We start from the raw sequence: 10,905 nt of genomic DNA on the forward strand, positions 1-10,905 counted from the left end.
TATAGCCATTTCATTGATAGCCATGTTTTATACCTTCTTTATCTACCCTTTTTGCAAGACCTTAGTTAGCACCGTTAAGCCTCTAGCCTATTCATTAGTAGCCTTAATTCTAGCTTATTCTATTTCTTTCAATTGACCATAATTTGATCCAAAACTCTTATGTGCTTTAGTTGAAGAATTAAGGTTGGAAGGGAGAGAGAAGTAAAGAAGAAGGAAAAAGTAAGAGTGAAGCCCTAAAATAATAGATATTGGTGTGTTGAAAAAGTTTTATGTGTTGTGGTAGAGAGGAATGTGATGAAAATAAAAAATGATCAAAAGAAGTGAATTATGTGTTGATAGAAAATACTCCCTACTAAAGATTTATAAGCTAGCTTAAAGAGATAGGGAAAAACAAAAGAGAGGTAGGAATATAAAAGAGGTGTAAAATATGCAATTGAAGAATGAGCTAAATGAATAGTGTCATGTATTAAAGTGCTTGGGAAAGTTAGTCACTATTTTAACACAAGATAGTTCCTACACGTTCCTTAGCCTATATTACAATGCTTAAAGTCCTACCTGATCTTGATCTTTGATATTTTGATATTAGCAAACTACTACACTAAGGGAAAACTTATGTTTCATCTTATGTGACATGTGAATTATTTGTGAGAGTAAGTGGAATTTGATTCTTACACCACTTTTTATGATAAACTATATATTTGTGAGCGAATATGGGTGAGACTGGTGAGGGAATATGTATGTAACACCCCAAGAGTACACGATGGGTTCCACACGGTGCTTACAGTCCTGAGGGACCACAACCTAATCCATAAGCTGGTACCTACTGTGAGCATTGAGTAAAACTAATATCAAAAGATCATATGCAAAAATAAACTGAGGAATGCCATAAGTTTTTAAGTCATAAATCTGATAAGTCTGTAAGACAAAACTAATAATACCGATAATGAAAACTGAAATTTGAAAATTGACTAACTATCTATACTAGTCTGAAAAGCCTTACTGACAGAATAAGAGTTAAAAGGGACAGGAGCCAAATAACTCCAACTAACTACTAAACTGAAAGCATGAAAATAAATATAGTCTGTTCTCAAAATATCAGGACGCACCACTGCTACAGCTGATAATCTAGAAAGTCTATGCGTGATCCGAGAACTATGCATCCAAACCAATTATACGATACATCACAGCAAAAGAAAAGAGTATGTGATTAGTACTTTGAATGTACTGGTATGCTAAATAAGGTAGGCTAATATGCATGGTTTCATGTGCATGAATAATAACTCACTGAACAACAGGAAGTACTAAATAGAAATGCATGGAATTTGTAAGTACTGAGTATGCATGAAATCTGAAAATACTGAGAGTGCAAGGAATATGTAAATACTGAGTGTGCATGAAATCTATAAATACTGAGTGTCATGACCAAGCATAAAACATGGTCTGAATATAATCTGTAAATTAAGTTATTAAAATCTGGTAATTGAATATCTGATATCTGTATGCTATGGTCAAACAACACTAAAGCTGAATTACTGAGTTGATTACTGGACTGAGACTATCGGAGCTATCATCTAACTGACATGCCTAAATGAACAAATTTAAGGTCCAACCTGTGACTCCAGTTGGAAGGGTGTCAGTATCGTTCCACGAGTACTAACACTGGCTGTGTGGATCTACGATAGTGTTGTGCCGAAGGACTAAGGGTGACCCTCAACTGGCAGGGCCCTAATGAGATCAATCCTCAACTGGCAGGTTAACATCTCAACCTACGCTGGTTACATAGTTCTGGAATGCAGGGACTGCTACTAAAGGTCACACCCTTGACTGACAGGTAAACCCTAACTCCTAGGTTTGCTCGGTGCTAAATCCTACTCCCAACTAAACTAACTCAGAATACTAAATTATTCTAAGTTAAACTGATTATGATTTCTGACTGAACTGATAATGTACATAAGTTATTCTAAAACTATTCTGATGATACTGACAATAAGTAAACAGCTAAGTTTTTTGGGTATTCATAACCCCCAGGACTCAATAGCAATAATAGTAAAATAGTACTAAACTTGGGGGACATAATATGAAAGCATTTATCCAAAATTTGTTCTTGTAGGCATTTCATCAAACACTTGATGTGCATAGTTCTAGCTAAGCATGGAATAGTTTAAAGCTTATAGTAATAGCATGAATAAAACCTCAACAACACTAATTATAATTTAAATCAGTGAATAACAACATTAAAACATGTAGGGTTTGATAACAACAACAATTTCATGTAAACATGGCATAGAATTATAATTCATGGGAGTTCATGGTTAAAATCACAATAAATTGTAAATATCCCAACTTTGAATTTAAAATTGGATACTTGGGCTCCATGGGTGAAAGGAACCCATGGATGAACACTTAACATAATTGGGTTGATGAATTCATGAGAGTTGATGGTGAATTCTTGAGATTTGTTCTTGAATTGTAGAGGCTGGGGTTTTTGTTCTTGAAAAAGGGCTACTTTAATTTGACTAATTTGTGAAATAATGAGTAAATAATACTCTATTGGGACTTAAATCCCGTGTTTGGGCGGATTTGGATCTATGGAAAAGGACCAAACGGTCCCTGGACATTAAAAATCCTGATTTTGAGACTTACCGCTAAGTGGTATTGGTCCCACCGCTGTAGCACCGCCGAGCGGGCTAATGGCAGTGATCTATTGCCTTATTACAACTCCAATTTGGAGGTTTACCACTGAGCGGTATTGGATTCACCGCTATTGCACCTCCAAGCGGTGTAGTCGCAACAGCCCACTACCTTACACAAAAAATGATATAACTTTTCACTCGGTTATTGAATTTAGGTGAAATTAGTATTATTGGAAAGATAATTCAATTATCTATCTGTTGGTAGGTAATGATATCAAAAAGTCTTTGTAAAACAAAATATATGCTCATTTGAAGATGACTATAGCATCATCCTTCTCGAAAACTCAATCGGTAAGGGATATTTTGATTTGTCTAATAGCTAGGAGTTATTTGAGGCCTTAATATACATCAAAATCACTCGTAAAACTATCAAAAAACTACAATTTATTTCTCATGAGCTTGAAGCATAGCCCTAACATTGGTTTGGATTTTTGGGATATTATAATATCTCTCCCTTGGGAATATTCGTCCTCGAATGAGATTGGTTAAGCTTAAAACACTGAGGAATTTTGGTTACATGCTGAATATACATGATGAAAACATGATTACATGACTGACTGTGAAAGATGACACACGACTAAACTAGTTATGTGAATGCATGACTTACATGAGAGTTTTATGCAGCTGGAACTGAGCATGGAAAAGAGAAATTCTAAGAAGATTGTTACCTTAAGATGAATCTTAGTTTGAGAAGAAAAGATGAGGTACTTGGTCTACATATCTACTTCTGCTTCCCAAGTGGATCCCTCAATGGACTAATTCCATCAAGAACCTTAACCAAGGGAACTTCTTTGTTCCTTAATCTATGAATCTGGCGATCAAGGATCTCGACTTGAATTTCTTCGTAAGAAAGGTTGTTTTGAACATCTACGCTCTCTAATAGGACAACTACAGTTGGGTCACCAATATACTTCTTCAACAGTAAGATATGGAATACTAGGTGCACTGATGCTAAGTCTGCAGGCAACTCAAGCTCATAATCCACCTTTTCAAAACGTCTCATAATTCTATAAGGGCCAACATATCGGGGACTAAACTTCCCCTTCTTACCAAAACTCTTAACCCTCTTCATGCGAGAGATTTTCAAATACATATAGTCACCAATCTCAAATTCAAAATCTTTCCTTCTCACATCTACATACGATTTTTGTCAACTCTAGTCCATCTTAAGCCTCTCCCTGATCAACTGTACTTTCTCTAAATCATCTAACACCAAGTCAGGCCCCACCACCGTGGCCTTACCTAATTCAAACCAACCAATTGGAGATCTACATTTTCTCCCATAAAGAGCCTCAAATGGATCCATCTGAATACTGGAATGATAGGTGTTATTCTACGTAAATTCAATTAAAGGCAAGAGGTCATCCCAATTGCCCTTAAAGTCAACTACACATGCTCTCAATATATCCTCAAGGGTATGAATGGTCCTCTCTGCCTGACCATCTGTCTGAGGGTGAAAGGGTGTACTGAGGTAAACTTGGGTACCAAGACCCTTCTAAAAAGCTTTCCAAAAATAAGAGGTAAACTGAGTACCTCTATCTGAGATGATAGACAAAGGAACACTGTGGAACCTAACCAAGTCTCTAATATAGAGCTTGGCAAAGTCCTCCACTAAATAAGAAGTATGAACTGGCAAAAATAGGCTGATTTGGTAATCTTATCCACGATAACCCAAATTGAATTATGTCGACAACGAGTACGAGGAACAGCTGTCATAAAATCCATGTTCACTTTCTCCCATTTCCAAGTGGGAAAACTAAACTCCTACATAGACCCACTAGGCTTTTGATGGTCAATCTTAACCTGATGATAAGTGGAGCATTTAGCTAAAAACTCTGCAATATCTCTCTTTATCCCACTCCACCAATAGATTTTCCACAGATCGTGGTACATCTTCGTTGTCCCTGGATAGATCGAGTAATGCGCATCATGCGCTTCTATAAGAATCCGCTATCTTAACTCATCAACACAGAATACACAGTCTACCCTGGCAACAAAACATATCATCTCCCCTTTAGAAGAAAACCTCTACCTTCTGATCTTTGACTGACTCTTTTAGCTTTACTAGACTAGGATATCTATCTTGATTTTCTTTTACTTCGACAACCAAACAAGATTCCAAACTATTCTACACCCAAACACTACTTTCAGGTGAATAAACCAAATGAATACCTAACCTAGAAGCTGATGAACTTTCTAACTAGCTTCTTCTTACCATTCTCAACATGAGAAACACTAAGGATAGATAATCTACTGAGGGCATCTGCCACCACATTGTCCTTATCCGGATGGTACAAAACACTCATATCATAATCTTTTAGCAATTCTAACCATCTCCTCTGACGCATATTTAAATCTTTCTGCGAAAATACATACTGTAAGCTGTTGTGGTCTGTGAATAAATCAACATGCACCCCATACAAATAATGCCTCCCAAATCTTTAAGGCAAACACAACAGCTGCTAGTTTAAGATCATGGGTAGGGCAATTCTTTTCATAGGGCTTAAGTTGTCTGGAGGTATAGACCACAACCTTACCCTTTTTCATTAAAACACACTCCAAAACTAAATTTAAAAGCATCACAGTACATAATAAACCCATCTAAACCATCTGGTAATGTCAAAACTTGGTTGTGGTGAGTCGAGTCTTTAACTCCTAAGAACTTTTCTCACAAAAATCTGACCACTGAAACTTAACTTTTTTATAGCATACTAACACCACATTTCTAAACTTATATTTCTCCCTAAACCATGAGAATTGCTATCATACCTGAACATCCGACATCACTAATCTATACCTCATAACTTAGCTGGTAAGAACATCACATAGTAATAGACTTACCCATAACTACTTCAGAAGAACTTTCCTGATTATGTCAGGACTGGAGTGCATAAACTATGTTCTGACATTGGCCACTAGTGGCACTAGAAGTGGCGCCCTACTGAGTAGGGCGACCAAATAAAATTGGAGAACGATTGGACTGACCCTATTGGCACAAATCCTTTTCCCTCTAAGCTATTACTCTACACTCTCGCATTTTGTGGCCTGGATTACCATATCTAAAACATACATCACTGCCAGCTCTATGCACACCTAGGTGATTTCTACCATATTTCCACAAAATAGATGGGTAAGAACACTATTTCCACTACCTTATGACTTAGAGCCTGGTGCTCTATCTCGACTGTCATTCTCAAACCTAGGCACTGGTGTACTGGCTGAAAGCAGAGCTGGGGCTGAGAATTTTTGATGAAATTAGGAACTGTTACTATCCCTTGACCTTGGCTTCAAACTACCTGTTTTGGCCCTCTTATTCTCTCTCTTTTTCTTCGTACGTCCCCCTCCTTACTCTATTGAGCAAGAATCAAAATCCTAGATAGGACACAGGCTGTAAATTGATCTGAGAAACTACTGAATAAGCTAAGGTAGTAGAAGCAGCTCTGAATTCAGCATAAGATACATACTCATTCAAGGAATCTTCTTGAACAGGCGGAGGTGCGAGCTGATTCCCATTTCTTCTTCCGTTGTTCTTTCTGGGAGGCATGGTCTATAATAGAATAAAGGATGGATTAGAAGGAGATTTTAAATCGATATCATGCTCATTCACATGACATGAATACTTTTAAAGTATAGAATATAATGGAACTGATGTGATCCTATTAATCCTACATACAATCCCATAACCGTGTGTGGGAACTATCTAAGAAAGCTCTATCTGTAGGGATTTGAGCTTAACTATTTTTGTTACCTCAAAAACATGGTAGAGCTAGCATGAATAGAGAAAGATAAGAATCTGTATAACTTTTTTAGAAGACATTTCTATAGCACGAGCTGAGATACGAAAGAAGGGAAACTTTTCCAAAAATATCTCATAGCATCTTGTCCATAAGTGTAGTGCACTTCATACCCATGCACAAGACTCTACTCAATGTGTCTTTCAAACTCCCTAGGATACTTTAAAACCTTAATCTCTGAGGAATGCCATAAGGTTTTAAGTCATAAATCTTATAAGTCTATAAGACAAAACTAATAATGCCGATAATAACAACTGAAATCTAAAAATTAACTAACTATCTGTACTGGTCTAAAAAACCTCTACTGACTGAATAAGAGTTGATGGGACAGGCCCCAGCTAACTCCAACTGGCTACTGAACAAAAAGCATGAAAATAAATATAGTATATCCTCAAAATATGAGGACTCAGCACTATTATGGCTAACAATCTAGAAAGTCTAAAAGTGATTCGAGAATTAAGCATCTGAACCTATAATATGATACATCATAGCGCAAGAAAAGAGTATGTGATCAGTACTTTAAATGTACTGGTATGCTAAATGAGGTAGCCTGACATGCATGGTTTTATGTACATGAATAATAACTAACTGAATAGCAGGAAGTACTGAATAGAAATACATGGAATCTATAAGTACTGAGTGTGCATGAAATCTGTAAATACTAAGTGTGCATGAAATCTATAAATACTGACTATGCATAAAATCTATAAATACTGAGTGAGCATGAAATCTTTAAATACTGAGTGTGTATGACCAAGCATAAAACATATTCTAAATATAATCAGTAAATTGAGTTACTGAAATTTGATGACTAAATATCTGATATTTGTATGCCATAGTCAAACAACATTGAAGCTAAATTTCTGCGCTGATTACTGGACTGAGACTGTGGGAGCTATTATTTAACCGACATGCCCCAATGAGAAAATTTGGGGTCCAACCTATGACTCCAGTTGGAAGGGTATCAGTATCGTGTCATGGGTACTAACACTGGCTATGTGGATCCACTATAGTGATGTCCTGAAGGAATAAAGGTCACCCTCAACTGGCAGGGCCCTAATGAGATCAACCCTCAACTGGCAGGTTAACATCTCAACTTACGCTGGTTACATAGTTCTAAAATATAGGGACTGCTACTAAAGGTCACACCCTTGACTGGCAGGTCAGCCCTCATCTTTAGGTTTGCTTGGCGCTAAATCCTACTCCCAACTGAACTGACTCAGAATACTAAACTATTTTGAGTTAAACTGATTATAATTTCTGACTGAACTGATAATGCACATAACTTATTTTGAAACTATTCTGAAGATGCTGAGACTAAGTAAACAACTAAGTTTTTGGGTATTCATAACCCTCAAGACTCAATAGCAATAATAGTAAAATAGTACTAAACTTAGGGGACATAATATGAAAGCATTTATCCAAAATTTGTTCTTGTAGGCATTTCATCAAATGCTTGATATGCATAGTTCAAGCTAAGCATGGGAATAGTTTAAAGCTTGTAGTAATAGTATGAATTCAACCTTAACAACACTAATTATGATTTAAATTAGTGAATGAAAACATTAAAACATGTGGGGTTTGATAACAACAATAATTTCATATAAACATGGCATAGAATTACAATTCATGGGAGTTCAAGGTTAAAATCACCATTTAAAATCACAATAACTTGTAAAGATCCCAACTTTGAATTTAAAATTGGATGCTTGGACTCCATGGGTGAAAGGAACTCAAGGATGAACACTTAACATAATTGGGTTGATGAATTCGTGAGAGTTGATGGTGAATTCTTGAGATTTATTCTTGAATTGTGGAGGCTAGGGTTTTTGTTCTTGAAAGAGGGCTAATTTAATTTGAGTAATTTTTGAAATAATGAGCAAATAATGCTCTATTGGGACTTAAATCCCGTGTTCGGATGGATTTAGAGCTATGGGAAAAGACAAAACTATCCCTAGACATTAAAAATCCCGATTTTGAGGCTTACCGCTGAGCGGTATTAGTCCAACTACTATAGCACCGCTAAGAAAGGTAATAGATATGACCAACTACCATGGTACAATTCCTATTTGGAGTTTTACCACTGAGTGCTATTGGCTTCACCGCTATTGCACCGCCGAGCGGTGTAGTCGCGGTAACCCACTTCCTCACACAAAAAATGCTATAACTTTTCACTCGGTTATTGAATTTAGGAAAAATTATTATTGTTAGGAAGATAATTCAATTATCTATTTGTTGATAGGTAATGAGCTCAAAAATTCTTATTAAAACAAAAGATAAGCTCATTTGATGTTAACTATAGCATTATCCTTCACGAAAACTCAATCAGTAAGGGATATTTTGATTCGTCTAATAGCTAGGAGTTATTTGAGGCCTTAATTTACATCAAAATTACTCATAAAACTATCAAAACACTATAATTTATTTCTCATGATCTTAAAGTATAGCCCTAACATTGGTTTGGATTTTCGGGGTACAATGTATCATGATGGATATGTGACTTACATGATCTCTTTGTTGAGACATGTGAATGTGTTATTCAAGTTGTTAGAGTCAATTCTTGATGTTAGAAAGTCTTGAAATAGTATTCATGTGTTTTAATTGTAATATGACATGCCTAATGTAGAACTTGCTATTCATATAGTCTTTGTAGTTCTAACTTGAGTGTCTTAGTACAAGTAGTGATGTTAAGAGTCTTCATTGATTTTTCCTAGTGTAAAGTTTTGTTTGAGGGTGAACAAGGATTTAAGTATGGTGTGGTGATTCTAGGCATATTCATACACCTAAGTGTCATTATCTACGCGTGTTAAACTTAGTTTTTAGGATAACTTGATATGCTTAATGAAGTATAAAGTATGTATTTGTGTTATAAGTTACATTTTTAGAGTGTTTAAAGTTCATTTGAAACAATTCAAAAGAATCAAATAGAGTTTAGAAGAGAAAACTAGGTCAGTTAGCCTATGTTATGCTTGTTATAGCGTACTTTGATGAGCTTTCATATGTTGTATGGACTAATGTAATGAGATGTTATAGGAAACCATTGTAGGATGTATGGAAGATAAATTAATCCTACAAACAAACCATAAAAAGTGGGGAAATAAGAAACAAGCAGACGAGAAGAAGAGAGTGAAGATTGGATAAACCCTCATCCTGAGAAAGGGGTCTTGCACCGCACCCCCATATTATGGAAGGGGGGCTTGATCTGCAACCCCTAGGGAGAGTAAACATTGTGTTGGCTTCTATGTTCCTACACCGTACTTCCCTTGGCCATGCGATTAGTCATACGGCACAACCCCTTTCCTCCCTCCCCCCTCCTATGTTGCCTAAAAGTTGGGTTTTCACTCATTTAAGTTGGGAGAAAAGTGGTCAATACTTATTTTTCATTTGGAGAATCTATGGATGATCTAAATGACTATATAAGGGGAACTTATCAACATTTACAATGTAGATTTTGGAACAACACAAGATTGGCAAAAGAAAAAAGAATCAAAGACTCTACTTAGTGGTGATTCTTTGTATAACTATGAGTGGATACACCCTTTTTATAGGGTTGAGGCTACAACATGATTGTTAAATTATAGTTTATTAGTTGGTGTATATGTTTATCAAGTAATATGATTATTCTTACATTCTTGTTTTACTATTATAAGGAGTCGTGAACTTTGGAATAAGCCCAACTCCCAAAACGAATTGACCATAGGGGTGGAGGAAAAGAATGAAGAACATAGGGAGTTTGGATCATATCTTTAATTGATTTAATACTAATTGATAAAGAATGATTTGCGGTTAGTATAGAGATATACCTAAACACTCCACTTGGTTAAAGAAATGAGAAGATAACTTAGTGCATCCAAATTAGAGACTCGCATCCCCGCTCAAAGATATAGGTGTGAGACTAATTTGGGTAGATGAATTAGAGGGTGGTCATCCCTGAGTTATATCAACCCCATAAATTAATAATCGCACTAAACACCAACATCGGCTAGAAACTATAGTTATTCATGAATGTGAAGTAGATCCCTCAACTCTGGAATTCTCTATATATTGTTTACAATCCAAGTTTCATATCATTGTTATTTATATTATTTAGTTTAAATAAAATAAAACGTAAACTCCTTTTGGTTGGAAATCACATTTGTTTATCTTAAATAGTAATACTAGAATTAGATTGCCTGCTAAGAAAACCTATATATTATAAGAATAAGTTTAGAAAATATAATGAATATGATAAATGGATACCAAAACAAATAGTGAATATCTTGTATAATTCCTCCATAGTTGTTAGCTCTTCTCCGTCTTGGGTATATATGGTATTTAGTTGTCCGTAGTCAAAACAGGTTTTAACTAGGCTTGGGTTAGTTTTGGGTAGTACGATTAATTTATTGTATCCTTGTAGTTTTTGGGTTATATAATTGGTA

This window comes from Capsicum annuum, chromosome 5 (assembly GCF_002878395.1).
Source record: "Capsicum annuum cultivar UCD-10X-F1 chromosome 5, UCD10Xv1.1, whole genome shotgun sequence".
In the NCBI taxonomy this organism is placed as follows: domain Eukaryota; kingdom Viridiplantae; phylum Streptophyta; class Magnoliopsida; order Solanales; family Solanaceae; genus Capsicum; species Capsicum annuum.